This window comes from Ursus arctos, unplaced genomic scaffold (assembly GCF_023065955.2).
Source record: "Ursus arctos isolate Adak ecotype North America unplaced genomic scaffold, UrsArc2.0 scaffold_6, whole genome shotgun sequence".
In the NCBI taxonomy this organism is placed as follows: domain Eukaryota; kingdom Metazoa; phylum Chordata; class Mammalia; order Carnivora; family Ursidae; genus Ursus; species Ursus arctos.
The window spans coordinates 52,317,567-52,336,422 of record NW_026623078.1 but is presented as its reverse complement, the minus strand read 5'-3'; the positions used below and the strand labels follow the sequence as shown (position 1 = coordinate 52,336,422).

Genomic DNA, 18,856 nt, shown 5'->3' with positions numbered 1-18,856 from the left:
CAGAGATCAGGAAAGGACCCAGGATGGAGTTCTCCATCTCCTAGAGTGGCAGCAGGACTCTGGGTCCTCCTAGCCCTGTGATGGAAGTAAGTGGAAAAGTTATATTTGTTGGGTCCTGAAGAATATGATGTGGTCTCCCAGGAAACAACCTCCAACCCAGGGCAAGAGAAAGGGGATCACTAATCCACCCAAGGGTAGCCCCACAAACTTTAACTCCCAAAACCACAGGTGGTGCCCAGGACAAAGAGTGGCAAGAAGATAAGGAAGAAGAGGCTGGGGTCCTGGGGGCTTGGGGCCACAGCTATCAGAATAGACAGAGCTGCGAGTAGATGGCACAGCCTGGCAGAGGAAACAGCACAGACAGGGAGATTCTATCCAAAAAACGTAAGAGAAACTCCCAAGTTCCCTTTCAGGCTCTGCTGAGACAAGAGGACTAGGTTGCCAACAGACCTCAGGGGATGTGGAGCAGAGAATAGGGGCAGTAGGAATGAACCAAACAGTAGAACATATAGTGTCCAAGTTTAAGAGCACATGCCCAGGAATGAGACAGCCTGGGTTTGACTCTCAGCTCCTGCACTTACTAGATATGTAAAGGTATTGGTCAGATGTCTAAACCTTGGTTTTCTCAACTGAAAAATTGGGACAAGAATATCCCCCTAATGTTGATTAAATGACATCACATATATGAAGTCACATATCTTACCACAGCATCTGGTACGTTAGAGGAAACCCTTGTATTGGTTATCTGTTGCTGCATAACAAATTACCCCCAGACTGAGCGACTTAAGACAACAAACGTTTACTATCCGTCACTTCTGTGAGTCAGAAATCTGGGTACCGCTTAGCTGGATGCTTCTGCCTCAGGACCTCTCAAGAGATTGTAGTCAAGTGATTGGCAAGGAGGTCTCGTCTGCAGGCTCGGCTGTTGTGGGGAAGGGACACATCCAAGCGCACTAACATGGGTGTTGGCAGGCCTCAGTCCCTCACCATGTGGTCCTCTACATGGGGCTGCTTCATGACATGGCAGCTGTCTTTCTTCAGGGAACACAATCCAAGAGAGAACAGCAGCAAGAGAGAAAAGTGCCCAAGAAAGAAGCCACAGTCTTTGGATAATTGAATCTCAGAAGGGTAGCCGTTACATCAGATATATTCTCCTCATTCTATTCATGAGGTCAATAGGTCCAACCCACACTCAAGGGGAGGAGTTCCACAGAGCATGGAGATCAGGAGGCAGAGATCCCCGAAGGCCATCTTAGAGAATGCCTACCACGGTGCTTAACATGACCTATTTTTAGTATTCCTTTTATTCTCCAAAGAATTCTTCAGTGATGCCACTACAAGTTTCTGCTTCTATGTTTTGTTGCTGCCATTCCTCTGCCAAAAATGCCTGCTTCCAAATATTTACATTTTCCAATCCTATCCATCTTGGTACTTCCAATGGTACCCAATGGTACTTCCATGAAGCCTTGGTTGACTGCCACCTTGTAGGAAGTAGTTGTTTTCTTCTCTGAAGTCCAAGAGGGAAGAGTTTGATGGGGGAAAGGGACAAAGGACAGCTATATTGTGCTTGAGATAAATGCAATGACACTTAAATGAGAAGGAAGAAGGCAACTCAAATACATTCCATGTACTTTTTCTCAAAAATAGGCTATTGGTTTTGGCATTCTGGATCAATGAGGGCACCAGCTCTGTTGGGCTATTGCAGAAACTGCTTTCATATTTCTGCTTGCTCTGGGCTGGCAGAACCCCTACCCATTTGCTGACCCTTAGGACTAGGCTTTGCTAATAAAGGTGATATGGGTCAAAAAAATAAAGGCTCTTCTGTAGGTAGACTCCGATAGCTCCAATAGCAGTGTACAAACACAGAGCCTTCTGCCTAACATGGAAATAAGTCATTTGGAAAATTAATTGAACTGTGGTGGTTTGTTCTTCTATGACTTCTCTTGTAAGTTTGAAAATCCATCTCCCGACAAGATTCTGTTAGGCCTGAGCAGAGCCTTATCCCACACCAAAACGCTCTTCTCTGATGAGTCCAGGCATCTCAAAAGGATGAACTGCCATAGGGTTTCCATGGGGGTCATGGGCTGCTAAGGACGAGACAAAGCCAGGGCAGCATATGTGGCTTATGTGGAGACAAGGATCCAAATGGAGCCAATTCAGCCTAAGTAGAGGGACATCAGGTCAACTCAGGAAAAGGGAAGGAAATTTACATATATTATCCAACTGCTGTGTGCCAGAATGCGCAGTTAATAATCATGGCCTTATTGAATCATCACGTAAGCCTGCGGAGATAGGGGGTATTCCCCCCATTTTACAGATAAGGAAATAGATCCAGTGAGGTGAATTGGCCTGCCCCCAGGTTACACCACCAGTAGAACACAAGACTGCTTGATTCAATGCCTGTGTCGTTTCCACGATCCCCTCTTACAAATGACTGTGGACAGACAAAGGGAAAGGCAGGGCTATAAGACAAGCTAACTAAAGTAACTCCAAAAATAGTTGTTACAGACCAAACGTGAAGTTTCATTTAGATCTCCAAGTTCCCAAATCAATTTGTAGCGAGGCTTCTCATATTGTTCCTGAGTTGCAAAAAAGCAGTCTTCCATAGTGACAACCTGGAGAAAAGGGTGGAAAAGAATGTTTGGTATGATTAACAGCAAGACCTCCACAGTCCCCTGCTCCCCCTTACCACCCCATCTTTATCAGAAGATACACATTAAAAGTGATGACACAACCGGAGAGTTAACAGGACGGAAAATCTAAATCTAATTATCGGCTTCCGTTCTTATGTGTACCATCCTCCTCTCTCCTTACTCTTTCTTATTCCATCTTTCTGTTCTTTTAAGATTGGGCCCATTTTCCTGTCCCAATGGAGATGTTTCCCAGAAGGAAGTAGAAGGCTCAAGCCAGGAGAAGACACAGGACTGATTCAAGGCTGTGGGGTAAGATCAGCCCAAAATGGTTGATGCCAATCCATTTCTGCTCACCTTTACTTGATGATGTGGATTGGTTTAAACAGCTGTTGAGTCTTTGGGGGGATGTGGTTATAGAGAAACCGGGAGGTCTAGAAGAGCCCACCTAAGACAATATGACAGCATTTGCCCTTTGATAGTCTCACCAAATATTCAGTTAGCCGAATCCTCTGCTGAGCACTGAGCTATTAGGTACAGTGGGATTCAACTGTGTGGAGACTCAGACCCTGTCCTCAAAAGATCTAGAATTCTATAGAAGAGATATCATGTGCATATGTCACTTAAAAGTAAGAATGCCATTAGAAAAACAAAACCGAATTAGTATTCCTTAAAAAGGAAGGAAATTCTAGAGCGCCTAGGTGGTTCAGTCAATTGAGTGTCCAATTCTTGATTTTAGCTCAGGTCTTGATCTCAGGGACATGAGTTCAAGCCCTGCGTTGGGCTCCATGCTGGGTGTGGGGCCTATTTAAAAAAAAAAGAAAAGGAAGAAAGTTCTCATATATGTAATAACTTGAGGATATTATTCTAAGTGAAATAAGCCAATTACAAAAAGATAAATACTGTCTGATTTCACTTATATGAGGTACCTAAAGTAGTCATGTTCATCAAGACAGAAAGTAGAATCGTGGTTGCCAGTAGAATGGGGAGGTGTTGTTTAATGGGTACAGAATTTCGGTTTTGCAAGATGAGAAAGTTCTGGAAAAAAAGAAGTTCTGAAGATTGGTTGCACAACAATGTGAATACACTTAACGCTGTTGAACTGGACACTTAAAAATGTTTAAGATGGTCAAATTTATGTGTATTTTACCATGACTAGAGACAAAAAAAAATGTTTTAATGGAGAAAAATTGCTAGTGACCTGCAGAAGATGAAGCAATTATGTACGTAACTAGAGATACGAAAGATGTGTTCATGGAAGAGGGGGCATTTGAACCAAGCCCCCTTTAGAATAGAGGGGCTAGAGATGGACAGGAAAAAGGTCATTCCAGGTGAACAAAGCAGCAGGAGCAAAGGCCCATCTTTAAAAAAAAAAAAAAGAAAATCCAGAAATTTCTCTCTTCCATTGCATCAACCCTTAACAGACATTTTCCCGGTGATCAAACTGCTGGAGCCCGCATCTGTGACTCTCTCCTGTGACATCTCAGCAAGGCCTGGCTCTCCCGCCTTCTCCCTCCCTTCATCTCTTCCCCTCTTTCTGTGCATGCCTCTTCCTGTCTCTTGTTCTCACTCTCTCTCTGGTGTCCTTTGAACCTTCTAAAATGAAATCCTTGACAAAGGTTTGCTTTCAGCCCAGAAGTAACCTTCCTTGAGGTCTCTTTAGCAACAGAAAATACCCAGAGACTCTCACACCTTTATTAACAGACCTTGTTTTGTTGTTCTTTTTCCTCCTTGGATACCAGAAGCTTAAGAAGAAATTACCTCATCTCCTACAACAGGCAGGTCTCAACTGTAAGAACAGTCTTTCTGACAGACACTTCCATTGCCAATTCTCCCTGATTAACAGCAGTTTTACAGAACAGCACTCTGACAGGGAGGGAAAGGAAGAGATGCAGATTTATACTTAATTCGTGAACAGAGTCAAGAGGAGGATGGGTTCTGCCGAGAATTTCTTCATCTTCAGAAGGCTTATTAAAGCCAGAGCTTACCATTCCTCATGTTCCTCATGGAGATTTAAGGCAAGAATCCTTTTGGATGAGACTGGTAACCAAGCGCAGGGAAGGCATCGAAGGCTCCAGGAAGACAGCCTCCCAGGCCAGGCTGTGGGCGCTCCTGCACTGGCTGGAGGATTCAGGGTGGGCAGGCGGGCAGAAGGTTCACTCGATTAGGAAGGAGGCCTGGCGCTCACTCTTCCGGGTCCCCAGAGTGCAGACTCATGTAGTGGGAATGCCAGAAACGTGCCTGGTAGAGCGAATCAAGTTGACTGCTTTGCTCTTGCCCAGTGTGATTTGGAGAGTCTGACCCATCTCCAGTTGGAAAATTGCTTGTTTTCAGTTTTCTGTCTTTTCCTCTGGTCTTTCATTTTCAGTTGTTACCTTTGGTTCTGAGTGAGGAGGATATGTGCCTTTTTTGGGGGTGAATCCAGCCCTGGGCTTGGACACAGCACGAGGAGAATCATCACAGGCCCTGACTCCTCTCCTCGGTGGCTCCACGCTGGAGAATTCCACGTGGCCATTTTTCTCAGCCTTTCGGCTCAGTCTAGACAGCTTTCAAGTCATCAAATGCTGGAACGAAGGCAGAGATCAGTGCGAACATTTACTTTGTTGGGATTGATCACTTCGGAGTTGTGGGGGTGGAGAATCCCATTTAGGGACTGTGGTCTTTCTTTGGTGTCTATTCAATTCCATGAAAAATGATTACAACAAAATCATGGAATCTCAGTACTGGGAGGCATCTTAGGTATTATCTCAGCCAAGCCCTGCATGATGCAAGAATCCTCCAGAAGCATCCCAGCCAGTTATTGCGGGCTCAGGCAGACATTTTCCTTGATGGAGAGTGAACTCCTTTTAGGAGTGAATTCCCTGTTAGCAAACTCTTCCTTAGACTAAATGAAAACTAGAATCTGCATATTAAATAGCTTCTACCCACAGACACTGATGCCAGGCATATATGTCTGTTGACTGACTGCCTGACAGGCTGGCTGACTGAATCAGTGATTGAGCAGAGGAGATTGGCACAAGAAGGAGAACAGGGCAGGAGAGTATGCGGTTGCAATGGTGACTAGTAGTGGGACAAGTAGGAAGGGAGGAGCAAAGCACATTCTTCTCTAAGGGTTTTTCTTCTCTTCGGTGGGGAATAGAGAAGAAGGCCTGATTGTCCCAGCAAATGTTTTCATTCCCTCGCATCCGCTAAACAAACCAACAAAACCCCCAGCCATCTAATTTATAAGTAAACCACATTTCTCATTTGTGAAATGAATTAAATTACTTTTGATTAGTGAAAAGTGACTAGAGCTAAGTATTGCCTATTTTCCTAAGTTACTTTGTCATGACGTCTTTCCCTCTCTGTCTCTCTCCGCCTGCCTGTCCGTCTGTGTCACACACACACACACACACACACCCAGAGCTTACAAATCATGTCCTCCTGGCCTCCTCAGAGCAAGCTAGCTAGATAGAGCAGCTAACAGTGAGTGACCTTTGCTTTAGCTCTCTCCCCCTCCCCTCTGCCTCTCCCTCCTCAAACAGCTGCCCACCTGCCGGTGATGAGGACTCCAGGCCCTCGGCACTCCCCCACTCCCCCACACCCCTCCACAGCTCCTCGTCTGGCCGGGTTGCTCGGCTAGAGCGGGAGCCTCCTCCCCGCAGCAGACAGGCGGCGAACACACATTGCATGGTTCCCGCTGCCGTGTGGGCGGCTGGGGAGAATTCTCAGGGTGCAGGCTGCAGGTGCTCCCCTGAATCTCAAAAGGAAGGTGGTTCGCACAGGCTCGCACGGCCTCACATGGTGCTCCTGGATCTGGGCTCCAATCATCCGACATTTCCGCAGCCCCCCCCCCACCTCGGGCGCCCCAGCGTCCTCTTCTCCCTGTAAACCAGAGAGGGGGCCCAGCCAAGATGTCTGCTGCCTGCCTTCTCCCTGCAGGAGCCCATCCTCCGACACAGTCCCTTCTGGACGGCTCGGGAACGCAGGGAGCATGGCAGCGAAGGCTGTAGTGGCTGGTACTGTAGCTGCCACTTGCGTTCTGGATCCTTTCTAGATAGGTCATCTCCTCTACGGCAGGCCCCTCGTCACCCAGTATCTGGATGCCTTGGCCACCAGAGCCAAGCGAGGTGGATCGTAGGGAACTGCACACTGTTCTCCGGCAGCAAGAACGGCCAATCCGGATGATACGGGGCGGATCCTCCCAGTGTTTGGTAACTGAGCTACAAAAAGACCCTTGGCTTTTTGCCTTTCATTTTGCAGATAACTGTAGCTAGAACTCATCAAAAATCTTCAACATAGTCTCTGTGCCCTAGTCCTTAGACACAGACTTAGTGTGGAATGGACCCTAGATGCGAACCAAGGTTATGGAGTTCCTACTAGGCATGGACCTTCTGCTGGCAGGTTTACTGCCATTCGTCAAATTCAGAACGTCTTTTTCAACCCTATGAACTGAAATTGGTCATTCCATCAGCACTCTGTTAGACCAAATATTCTAGGACAGTTGTCCTGTGGCTCTGCTCTGCAGTTGGCGGGCATCTCCTGCCAGTCTCTCCGCTCAGACTGGGAGCGCCACGAGGGCAGGTCACAGAGCGCCCAGCGCAGACTCGGGGCTTAACAAGGGCATGCGCCGTGGAATTGCCATCTTTGCTTTCCCTTGCACTGGACCAAGAAATAGCCAGGTATCCTCACAAAGGGAGCCTGGCCTCCATGCAAATGACCCCTGTGTATGGACGGGTTTTATTCAAGAATCCAGTGAGACACAGACGGAAGAGTTAGGATGTGCTGCAGGTGCCCTGCCAGAACCGTACCAACAACATGGAGGGGCCCAAGCCCGTCTTACAGCGCTGTCCTCCTGTGCATGACCTTAGCTTAATGACAGGAAGCCACACGCTTCCTTCGGCCTGAGACGCCTGGAGCAGCATCTCTCCTCCCATTAAGTGTTATCAGGGTGGCAGCTAAACCTCTCGAATTTTGCTGGATAATTTCCATTTTAGGTATTCTGTCCCATTGTTCCTCTCCATGCATGTGTATGTGTCAGACTGTGCTATATCCGGTTCAGAAAGCAGAGTTTGGAATTCCACTCTCCAAGAATCATTCTCCTGGTGGTTCATAAATGCCCTCGGCTCGTTTGGGTTCCTCCTAAAGTGGAGACATGGAGGCAAAAGTTCAATTGCAAATAGTGTGTTTGGGAGGTGCTGAGAAAACCAGAGGAAATGGGGAGAGAGACAAGAAAGGGAAGGCAGGTAACAAAAGGTCGGTGACCTAGCCAGCTACTAAGGTGGGTGACGGGGCTTAACCCTGTCAGGGAAACTCTGGGGCTCCCTGTCAAACAGTGTTCAGAGATAGGTCACCTGGAGAGGGCGGGGGCGGGGGTATTCTCCACCAGTGCTCATCAGTCATTGGTTGCAGGATGCTCCCTGCCCCCCGCCCCTGGGGGCCACTCTCAACCTGCCAGTCAGTTAGCAGAAGGTGCTTCAGTGGTGAGGGGAAGTCCCTAGGCAGCAAGACGCCAGTGCTGGCAGGTGGCAGCTGGAGTGGTGTGCGTGGGCTGCATGGAGCCAAGAGATGTGTTGGGGCAGCAGTCGAGTACTCGACACCTTTCCTCTGGGAGACGTGACCGTAATTCCCCTGTAAGGGGCTGTGGCTTGTAATGACAGAGAGCAAAGCCCTTTAGGAACAGGACTCAGGATATAAATCAGTGGCTAGAGAGACTGAGATACAGATACTGAAAAATGTCGTGGGTGTGCCGAATGCCAACTCTCCGTGCCTCCCGATCCTGCATGGTCAGGTCTGGTTAGTCCTCCAGAGACAGGAGGCAAAGTGTGCAGGGCTGTTTCTACCAGGTAGGCGGGTGAGCCTGACCCCCAGTCAGAGGCCTGTGGTCTGTCTGGCAGCGTTTCCTTGGGACTTTAGCAGGAAGAATAAGGAAGGATGTTGAGTTGGGGACTAACACCAAATACCCACAGCAGGGCAGCCCTTTGCATTCATTATCTTATTCCGACTCACAGCAAACCCTCACGATCAGCACGTGACCCTGAGGTGGCCACTGAGGGTAGCACCTGCTCAGAATGGCATCCTCTTCTGGCCAATGTTAACTTAGACTGGTTCAGACCACAAAGTAGAGCGAGGGCTGCCAGTCATGGTCCTCCGTCAACCTGGCCACAGAGACTGCGCAAGCTACTGTTCACCCTGGTTCTCTGGATAAGTATACTAAGGCTCAGAAAGGTGAGGTAACATGCCTGAGGTAACACACCTCCCCAGGGCTGGGGCTAGGAGACCCCCTGCCATGTCTGTCTGGCTCTGAAGCCAGGGCTCTGGGTCTCCGGGTCAGTTGCAGTGACAGCGGGCTGGGCTAGTGCCAGTTATGAGCTGCAGCTGGCTTTGACTTGCGAGAGACCATCATTAGTATTCAGGAATTTTGCAAGCCAGTTAACATCATGTTGTTAGCTTGGGAGCATTTACACCACAGAGATTGGCAAAGGATACAAAATCAGGGCTTCCTCCCACCTGTTAAACATTAAACACATACATCTTAGAAGTTCATTTCTTCTCCAGGCCCAAAAAGGACATTCTCAGTATCACTCTGGGAGCGAGTACTTGTCCAGCATCCACCAGATGTCTGAGCCTGGTAAGAGATGCCTCAGAAAGGCATGGGCACATGGTTGGGCCTTCCTTGGCCTAGAATCAGGGGCAAGAACAAAGGCCCTTCTGCCTTTTTTTTTTTTTTTTAAGATTTTATTTATTTATTTGACAGAGATAGAGACAGCCAGCGAGAGAGGGAACACAGCAGGGGGAATGGGAGAGGAAGAAGCAGGCTCATAGTGGAGGAGCCTGATGTGGGGCTCAATCCCATAACGCCGGGATCACGCCCTGAGCTGAAGGCAGACGCTTAACCGCTGTGCCACCCAGGCGCCCCTGGCCCTTCTGCTTTTGATCTTACCCAACTCAGCTCAGCTTGAGACGCACAGTGAGTGTACCCTGCCTGACTTGGCAATGAAGCAATCCTTGCCTCCAGGACTTTCTCACCCAGGAAGGGGGGAAGAGTTTTAGGGGAGCTCAAGTGTTGTCACCCCCAACTTGCTTGTGGAGTGTCCCATGGAAAAAGAAGGAGGAAAATCTCTTCATATGGGATGGATGGGGAACCAGGGTGTCATGGCCATGAGCATGTCTTCCTCTGGCTTGTCCTCATCCCTCCTGGGCTGAGGTCATCACAGCCCTTATTTCTAAGATCAGATCTTCTTGTGTCATATTTGGCTGTGATCATTGAAAACAGAAGTCAATGACACATTTTGAAGGAACAGGGATATTACTGTCCTGAACGCAACATCCAAAACCAGATATTCTACCCCGTGTGTGTGGTCATTTGTTTGAGTTTTGTTTGTTGTTTTTCCCAGACTTGGGAGAGTCCTCTGGAAAAGCAAAGGTGAGGGACCTCTGTGGGCTTCAACGAGAAACCAGGCAAAACAAGTCAGAGGGGCACAGAGGTTTCTGGAGCCAAAGAGGAAACCGGGGCAGATGGGGTAATTACTCCAGTCCGCAAGGGTCCTTGCAGAAGGAACGATTTCCAAAGCTAACAACATTTCCCTAAATGCTTGCCTGACAGCTTGGCCAAAATCCAGCTCAAAAATGCATTTGAAAATTTTGGGGCAACAACTTAGATAATTTTATTCAGAACTGGAAATAAGTGACCTTGGGCTAAAACTTCTCCAACCCAACAGAACGATTCAAGTGCACGTGTCAGGGCTGATATTTAATCTGCTACCAGCACCCAAGACAGCGGAACAATCCCTCCTTTCAAACTTCCTCAGGCTCCTCCCCTCAGAGAACCTTCCAGGAATAAGCAATCTGGACTTAAAAATGCTAGTCATTCTTGCTTATTATCTCCCAGTAAAGTGCTTCAAGAGCCCGAGTCCCGTCTCCTGCCGTCTGCCCTAGCAGCTGTGGATCACACAGATCACATCGATGTAGCAGGGACCGTGTAAGCGCCTCACGTTAAAATCTAAAATTAAATGGCCAGGCACCACTCTGCCTTTTGACTCAGCTCAAAGAACAGAAGCCCGATGATTTCTTTAATTCCCAGGTGCACTCAGGCTGCAAGCACCTCTGGGGGAATACGCTTCCCCAGGTGTTAGGACTCAGAGATATGAAAACCCCTTGAAATGATGGCACATGGTGGCTCTTGGTCACCTCGGAGCCATGGCCCCCCAACTCTGGGAGGACAGCCTCGAAAGGTGCTTTCCCCGTATCTGTCCATATCCCTGACGCTTGTGCGCAATGTGTCCTCACGACACATGCTAGGGTGATAAACCATCTACTCTCAGGGACATGTTCAATATCTGTTACATTTTCAACCTCTTTGGGTCAAAGTTTTCAGAGGTGTTGTTTGACTTGCTCACATTTATGAATGCAACGTTTGCACCTTCCAAGCTGACTTACCACCCCCTGCAACATTTCCATCACATTTCTTAAGGGACATTATTGAAAACCTTCGGACTTTTGAGGTCTTTTAACCAAGATAATTTTTTATAAAAAATTTTCTGTTCCTCATGGCCAACTTGAATAAGTAACACCATATTTTTCACCTTAAATTTTTAGCCTGTATACAATACATATATATTTTGCTATTAATGTATGTTCCTGCCTAATTTAAACCTTTAAAAACTCAAGTCAATTGCTTATCAGCATGTATAATGTGTTCTGGCTATGGACAGGATAGGGAATTAAAGAAAATATAAGTTCTCTTATTTGGGCTCAAGGAATCTAAAATCTTGTTGAGGGAATAATACAAAATAGTGTAAATACAGTGCTAGGTACATGGACAGTAGCAGACATGGACCATGAGCCCAAGAACTAGTTTATAACCCTGACATCTCCAGGAAAACAGGATTCCCACCACAAGCCTGACCCAACATAGAGGATGGATGACAGCCAGAAACTTAACTAGTGACTATTGCATAAACAGAACTGGAATGACCTCTAGAAAGACAAAGTGAAAAACCTTCTACAAAGAACCTTGTGGAAAACATGAACTGATCCTTTTACCAGATCCTACTTTGAGAATCTCTGGCCCCTGCATTTTCACGACAAGATGGAGAAAGTCTCATGTGGCTCACAGAAAAAGCAGAGGCTTCTCTTACCTTGTGGCTATCCTGTTCCATGGCAATAAGGCTTTGAATGTCCCTCACCTATGACAAAGGGGTTACCAAAGCTTGCTTAAGCCACAAGAAGGTATCAGGGGCACCTGGGTGGCTCAGTTGGTTAAGCAGTAAAGCGTCTGCCTTCAGCTCAGGTCATGATCCCAGGGTCCTGGGATGGAGCTCCTGCTCAGTGGGGAGTCTGCTTCTCCCTGTCCCTCTGCCCCTCCTCCCACTCATGCACGCTCTCTTTCTCTCTCTCACTTGCTCTCTCTAATAAATAAAATATTTTAAAAAGATTTTAAAAAAAGGAAGGTATCAGCACCCCCCATTCTCATCCCAGTACTGTAGCAGTCCACATCTGAGAGTTGACAGGCACATTATCAGGGAGAAAGGAAAGAGCAAGTTGTGTCCCCAGTTCTACCTTGGAGGTCATCCTCCTATAAGATCTCAGCATCTCTAGATGCGTGGCACCAGCCAGAGCCCTGGAGATGGACAGATGGTTCTCTGCTAGCTTTACTTGTCCTTTTGGCAGCAAGAAGGGAAATAAGCAAAACAGTTTATGGTAAAAGAGAGAACACGTTTATCATCCTGCTTAATATATGATAACACTGAGAGTATCTGATGTTGTAAAAAAGGGGAAAATTATTCAAAATCATTATGACTCCCTATCCCTTCTTCTATGTGAGGAGTCCACAGTAAGTCCCCCATTTCCATCTGAAATCAATCCCAGCTCACGGATTTATGCATCATCTTATCTATTCAAGGTTCTAGTAACTCTATAAACTGCAGCGACTTTGGCCAAATTGCTTGACCTCTCTGGTGTTGTGTTCTCATCCTGAAAATGAAGCTCTGATCTCTAGATCCCCTACTAGTTCTTAAAATCTGAAATTCTGTGGCTATGTTGCACGGAGATAGGCTCGCCCTCAAAGAAGCACTCTTTATTGAGGAAATCATTTCTGTAGGTATTAACCTTCCGCATCCTAAGAAATGCACCATGCTACAAACAGTAGGCTGGGATGGAATACTTTCCCAGGAAACCTAAAGAGCTTTCCAGAATGGCCAAGGTGCTCCACTCACACCGGCCTTTTCAGTGACACTTGACCCAGAAAGAACCACACCATCTGCAGGGATGAGTAGCTCTAAAAAAGGAGGGCAGTGATGGAAACCATAGGACTTTTTGATGGAGCTGGAGGGAATTTCAAGAAACAAAGGCTGGAATGACAAGCCGACAGTAGCCCACCATGCCATCGGCCCATGATTTTTGCAATGATTGGGTCTCTGGACACCAATTGTTCCCCAAACCTAGGCTTGCCCCAGCCCTCAAAGACTTGAAAGATGAGGCTGGGAGGAAAAGCTGAGTGAGGGGAGGGTGAGATGCATGAGTGCGGAGTGACAAGTCACCTCGACACCCAAGCCCTGAATGAGGTGTTGTTTGTGCAACCGGTAACGAGGGCTTCTCCCGTGTGTCATGTACAGTACGGGCTTCCCCCACCCTGCCCGCTGGGCCTGCAGGGTGTGTCAGATATGTTGAAACAACTCTGGGCTCCAGAAGATGGCTCACCACCAACGGCCTACTGTACCCAGACGCTGCCCTGGCCTAAGGCACCTCCGAGTTCTGCTGTGTCAGGGACCCAGGGCTGTGGTCTTTTTTTTTTTTGTCTTCCAAACGAGAGGTGACAAGCAGCCCAAGAAGGGACGGTGTGGCCTGGCACTGGGGAGAGCTGGGTGGCATGTAGCTCTGGCCTGCATCCCTGAGGGATGAGAGTGGAAGATGCTAACAGCTCTGGGAGCTCTGGCTTAGTGACCTGGCGTCCCGGGCGCTTGAGTGACTCGCTCCATGGACATTTCCTAGCCCAGAAAGCAAGGGGAACCACCTCCATTCAACAGGAGAAACGGGCACTGCTCACCTTGGGTGTAGAGATTCTATCCTGTTCCATGCAGGAGAGGACAGTGGCCTCTAGGGGATCACACACATACTCATAGGCACACGCGTGGATGCCCACGAGGGCCTATCCCGCCAGCAAGTCTCCTGCCGTGCCTGAGGACCCCCCGGCTTTCCAGCACCCTGGGGAACCCCCCTCTGCTTTCTGCCATGGGTAACAATGGCTGGAACCGGTTGGACCAAGGGCTGAAGAAAGGGTCTCGGTTTGGCATTAAAGTCGCTGCAGTCGCTGCTGGTACTCACGTAGGGGTCTTCAGCCTCTGCCAGGACAGCAGGAGCACAAAACCCACCCCGAGATCCAAATCCCTGGGGGGTCTCTGAGTACAAGTGCCTGGTAACTCCATACCACCCCAGATGTTCCTGAACAGGAATGGACTTCATGCATGTCCTGAGGCTAAAGTCACCCCTGCAGGGAAAGGCAGGCTGGGTGGGGCACCCTTGAAGGAGGCTCCCCAAAGAACACCTGCTCTGAGAAATGGTATGGATGACTCACCACATGGCACTCTTCCCTCCAACTCAGCCCAGACTCGGTGCCCTGCCGGCAGGGGCTTGGAGCAGTCATGGAGGGTGGCTCTTGGTGAGTCATAAACCAAGAGGCTGACCATTCACACTCCTGCGGAACCCAAGACTTACTCAGAAAAAGGCAGGCGGAACTAATTTCTAGTCACTCTCCCTCCTTCTGGCCTTGCTTTGCCCATGGTGATGATGGCACGTGCCATGAGACATGCTAATATGCTTTTTCACTGCTTCCAAACTGTTCTTGGAAGTTTCTGGGCCATGTTAAGTGAAAAAACTTAACTTGAGAAGGCTCCACAGTTTATCATTGTAGGTGATCAAATTATATAGCCAATCATCTAAATCTTCACATTCAATATGGTAGCTATTGACTACACATGACAAATTAAATAAAATGAATTAAAATTTAGAATTCAGCCCCCCAGCTACACCAGCCACTCTTCAAGCGCTCAGTAGCTACATGTGAGTACAATCATGGACAGCCCCACTCTATTATACTCCATCATCATAGAATTTCTATTGGACAGAGCTGAACTAAATACGTAGCAAGTGTTAGAAGTCCACTTTACCACTCATTCATTTGTTTATTCAACAAGTATTTATGGAGGGTCAGCCATGTGTTAGCAACTGTGGGGGGCGGGGGGACAGAGATGAGAAACAGGTGTTCCCTGCACCCCAGGAGTTTGTAACTGGTTGGGCGTATATACGTGTAATCCAAGCGACAGAACTTTTCCATCTGGGGAGTGACACTAGCTCCACAGGAGTGAACAGAACTCTTACAAAAGGCCAGCTCTTGGGAAGAAGAGCAGAGGAGTAAGCCGACCTGGTTGGACTTGAGCTTTAAATACTTCCTCAACATGGGCCGCAGATGCATGTGCAGTCCGTTAGCTTAGACCTGAGCGACAGGTGTCACAGTCACAGAGCCACAAAGCCAAGAAAAGGGAAGCTGAGACCCAAATCCCTCCCAGGAGAACTTTTTTTTTTTTTTAATTTTTTAAAAAAGATTTTATTTATTTATTCGACAGAGATAGAGACAGCCAGCGAGAGAGGGAACACAAGCAGGGGGAGTGGGAGAGGAAGAAGCAGGCTCATAGCAGAGGAGCCTGATGTGGGGCTCGATCCCATAATGCTGGGATCACGTGCTAAGCCGAAGGCAGACGCTTAACTGCTGTGCCACCCAGGTGCCCCATCCCAGGAGAACTTCTGACCGGGCCTCCTAAAGAGGCCAATCTTGTGAACACAGCTGGTCAAAGACAGGGCCATTTTCTCAGGCAGTCACGTCCCAACCAAAGGGCTCATGCAGGTTAATTTTGCCGTTCACCTCCTGGAATTCTTGAACACTGTGCTTCCCCCCACACTTCTGAGAAAGTGATGAGCAACCAGCTGGCTCTTTCTCCAGCACAGCTGTTCCTTGTTTGAAGGATTTTCACTGAGTGATTTTTAAATGTTTTTACAAGGTGTTCAAATTGGGCAACCACATTTGATATGCATGAAGTACCGAGTCTGGACAAGCAATCACAAAGCACCAAGAGTGACCCGTTCTCAAGAACTTCTCAGCAAGGTCATCTTCAGAAGGGAATGCCCGAGGAAGAAGACCATCGGAATAAAGGGCAGACCCTGCTTTATTAAGTAGAAATACTATCTGAAAATGACCAGTTGAGTGGGAAAGAAGCATATGGGAAAGTGTAAAAACCTGAAGCAGAGCCCCCAGAAGGACAAGGGAGTATTTTCAACCTCGAGGGAGTTCTAATAACTTACAGCTAGATGATGTGGTTCAGCTGCCCTCTAAAGACATCTCTGAGTTTGTTTGGGGGGTGTATTTCTTAATACTGAGTGCTCCCTGAAGATGGTATGAATCATTAGAGCAGGTGCTGGATTCTCCTGGCAGCCAGGCTATACAAGTATTCTGAAAGAAAGACTATGGAAACAGGAAACTAATACCTTTTTACTGTGATATTTTGAATAGGATACATATTCACATGATTCAAGATTCAAAAAATGTAGAAAGGTTCCCAGTGAAAAGTCTCCTCCTCATACCTATCCCCTCTCTGCCTGGTTCCCAAACCTGTCTCACCTCTACTCGGGCAATCATTTTGTACCTCACCCAAGTTCCTTTTGGCTTTTACAAGAGAAGAAAAACATATAGTCTCATTTCTCCTCCCCCTTGTTATACACAAAATGCGCCAACTCTGTGCACTGGTCTACCTTTTTCTTATTTATCTTATAACTGTCTTGGATATCTTGGAGCCCTTCCCTGTCATGAGCATGTCTCATTATCCTTCACTGTTGCATGATATTCCATTGTCTGGAGTCTACCATCATCATCTGTGGAATGGTACCCTATTCATGGGCACGTAGCTGCTTCCTACATCTCACCATTATAACAATGCCATAATTAATAACCCTGAATACACATTATTTCACATGTGTGCAGTATATCTCTATAGTCAAATCCCAGAAGTGGAGGTCAAGGTATAAGCAGTTGCAGTTTGGGTAAATATTGTCAAATTGCCTTCCACTGAGTTGTGCTCCTTAACCCTTCTACCAGCGGTGGTTGATACTGCTAACAAAATGTGTGTTATCAAAGTCTGGGACTTTAGCCTACATAATGCATGAAAATGGGTTCTAAGTAGAGAATTAATTTGCATTTCTCTTACTATGAGTGAGGTCAAGCATCTTTTATGTGTTAAAGGGCCATTTATATTTCCTTTTCTGTGAACTGTCTAATATCTTTTACACCTTCTTCTCAGGAGTTATTGGCTATTTTTAAAAGTCAGTTTATTAATTTTTTAAATCAACTTTCTTATCAATCTCAAGTCCTTTATCAAGGACACTAGCCCTTTGTAATATGAGGAACAGTGAATATAAACACAGAGCTAATCAATAACTCTCTTGTTCAAAGATAGATGTTTTGATGATTTCCCATAAAATTCATGACAAGGCAAAGCCTTCCATCCCCACTCCCCATGCTATCCCCTACCCAACTTACCCTGCCAGCTCAGGTCACACCAGGTGTCTAGCTCTCCCTCTTTCACTTGGTTTTCTTCCTTGGGGCCTTTGTACTGGCTTTTTCCTCTTCCTGGAATGAAAGTTCCCCTTTGTCCTCCTGGTAAATTCCTTTTAACCTTCTCAAGGCCTGTGGCACCTTCTCATTAGAAAGAGCAAGTGGGTACAGAGAAGAGTGACAACTTGAAATTGTGGGACTCTTCCCCCAAATCCTAGTGAACTGAGGGGACACGCAGGCTGGGCAAGCAACTACAAAGCAGTGCAAGCCAGGAAGGGGGGGTGAGTGGGACACCCTGTGGGAGGCAGAGCAGTGTGAGGCCCAGGGGAGGCTGTGCTGAGTGAGGACGCTTCTGTAAAACACGAAGTATGGAGAGTGGACCTAGTGAGGCATGAGGGCCCGATGGGGCATGAGGCCTAGGCATACATGTTCAGGGGGCTGTGCTCCCAGAAGAGACCAAAGGACAGAGGACAGAGAACTAGAAAGGACATAGAATATGAATCCTGGTGATGTAAAGTGGGGGCTACAGCATCTTTCAGGGGGTGACAAGAAGAGCAATTTCATTCAACTGGAAACCCAGGGACAGTGACCTCAAAGTGCCTGCTTTCCTGAGAACCTACAGAGAAGAAAGAGTGAGTGATCTCTCAGCCCTTAGCAAGGAAAGGAAGGAAAGATTTTTTAAAAGTCTGAATTTAGAGCAGCCAGAGATGGAGGGAGAAATGGGGAAGACTCGGAAGAGACCCATGAAATGCTTCAACCCCAAACCATGCAGTGGAAATCACACCCGACTGTGTACCCAGATTCACCGCCCTGTGGGAGGAGAGCTCTTTCCGATTGGCCTCCTGGAGGTGCTCTGCTCCAGAGTGGAGAAGTTGGGTGATTGGTGGGTGCCACCAGGAAAGGAAGGGATCAGATGATAAAACCAGGCCAATCTCCCTAGTGAATCTCCCAGGTGGTACCAGTAGGAAGCCAGGAAAAGTCACTGGAAGAACTCAGAGGCCCCTTTTGGCTGTGGGGCTGCCCTAGGAGCAACAGATCAGCACAGCCCACACTGAGGCTCCCCCAGACACTCTGTGTCTTGTATTCATTCAATACAGGTGTCATGGACACCTACCATGTATCAGGCACTTTGCTAGGAATTGTAGTGGTCAGTAAATCACCAGCCTGCCCCGGTCACTGTAGTCCAGCCAGACAGATGGACACATACACCAGCCACGGTCATGAGTGCTCTGATGGAAGTGAGCACTGGGGTTTGAGGCAGTGCAGAGAGGGGGCCCTGGCCCAGGTTTGGGGTGTCTAGAAGGCTTCCTTGCAAAAATGACTCCTAAGCCAACTGGGATCCCTCAGAAAATGGCCTCCCTGTGAGGGCCCCCGAGAGCATCTGTCCTGGGATGGGGCAGAGAGCTCTCCTGTGGTTCAGAAGGGGCCTCAAGGTGACATGCTGGGCTGCCAGGTAAAGGAGGAGACTTCAGGGAATCAAACTGAGAGATGAATGCTTTCTTCCTTCTGATCGTTCTGACCCAGACAGTCAAATTCCTACACAACTTATACCTCAGAATTAACGTCTATGCAAATTCTAAGCCAAGAACAGAAGCTGTACCTGGTAGAACCCATTCTCCCTCTTTCATGGCTGACTTTTGTCTGA

The 18,856-nt window shown here is 47.6% G+C and overlaps 1 long non-coding RNA gene across 3 annotated transcripts in view; it reads left to right on the top strand.

The window, feature by feature from the left end:
- The window catches only part of LOC113252867 (uncharacterized), a 114,136-nt gene that overhangs the window by 78,182 nt on the left and 17,098 nt on the right, over positions 1-18,856 (top strand). For all 3 annotated transcript variants that reach the window (XR_008957894.1, XR_008957893.1, XR_008957895.1), the window contains one exon: positions 2,847-2,942. This is a non-coding gene — a long non-coding RNA (uncharacterized LOC113252867). The remainder of the gene's footprint in view (positions 1-2,846; positions 2,943-18,856) is intronic.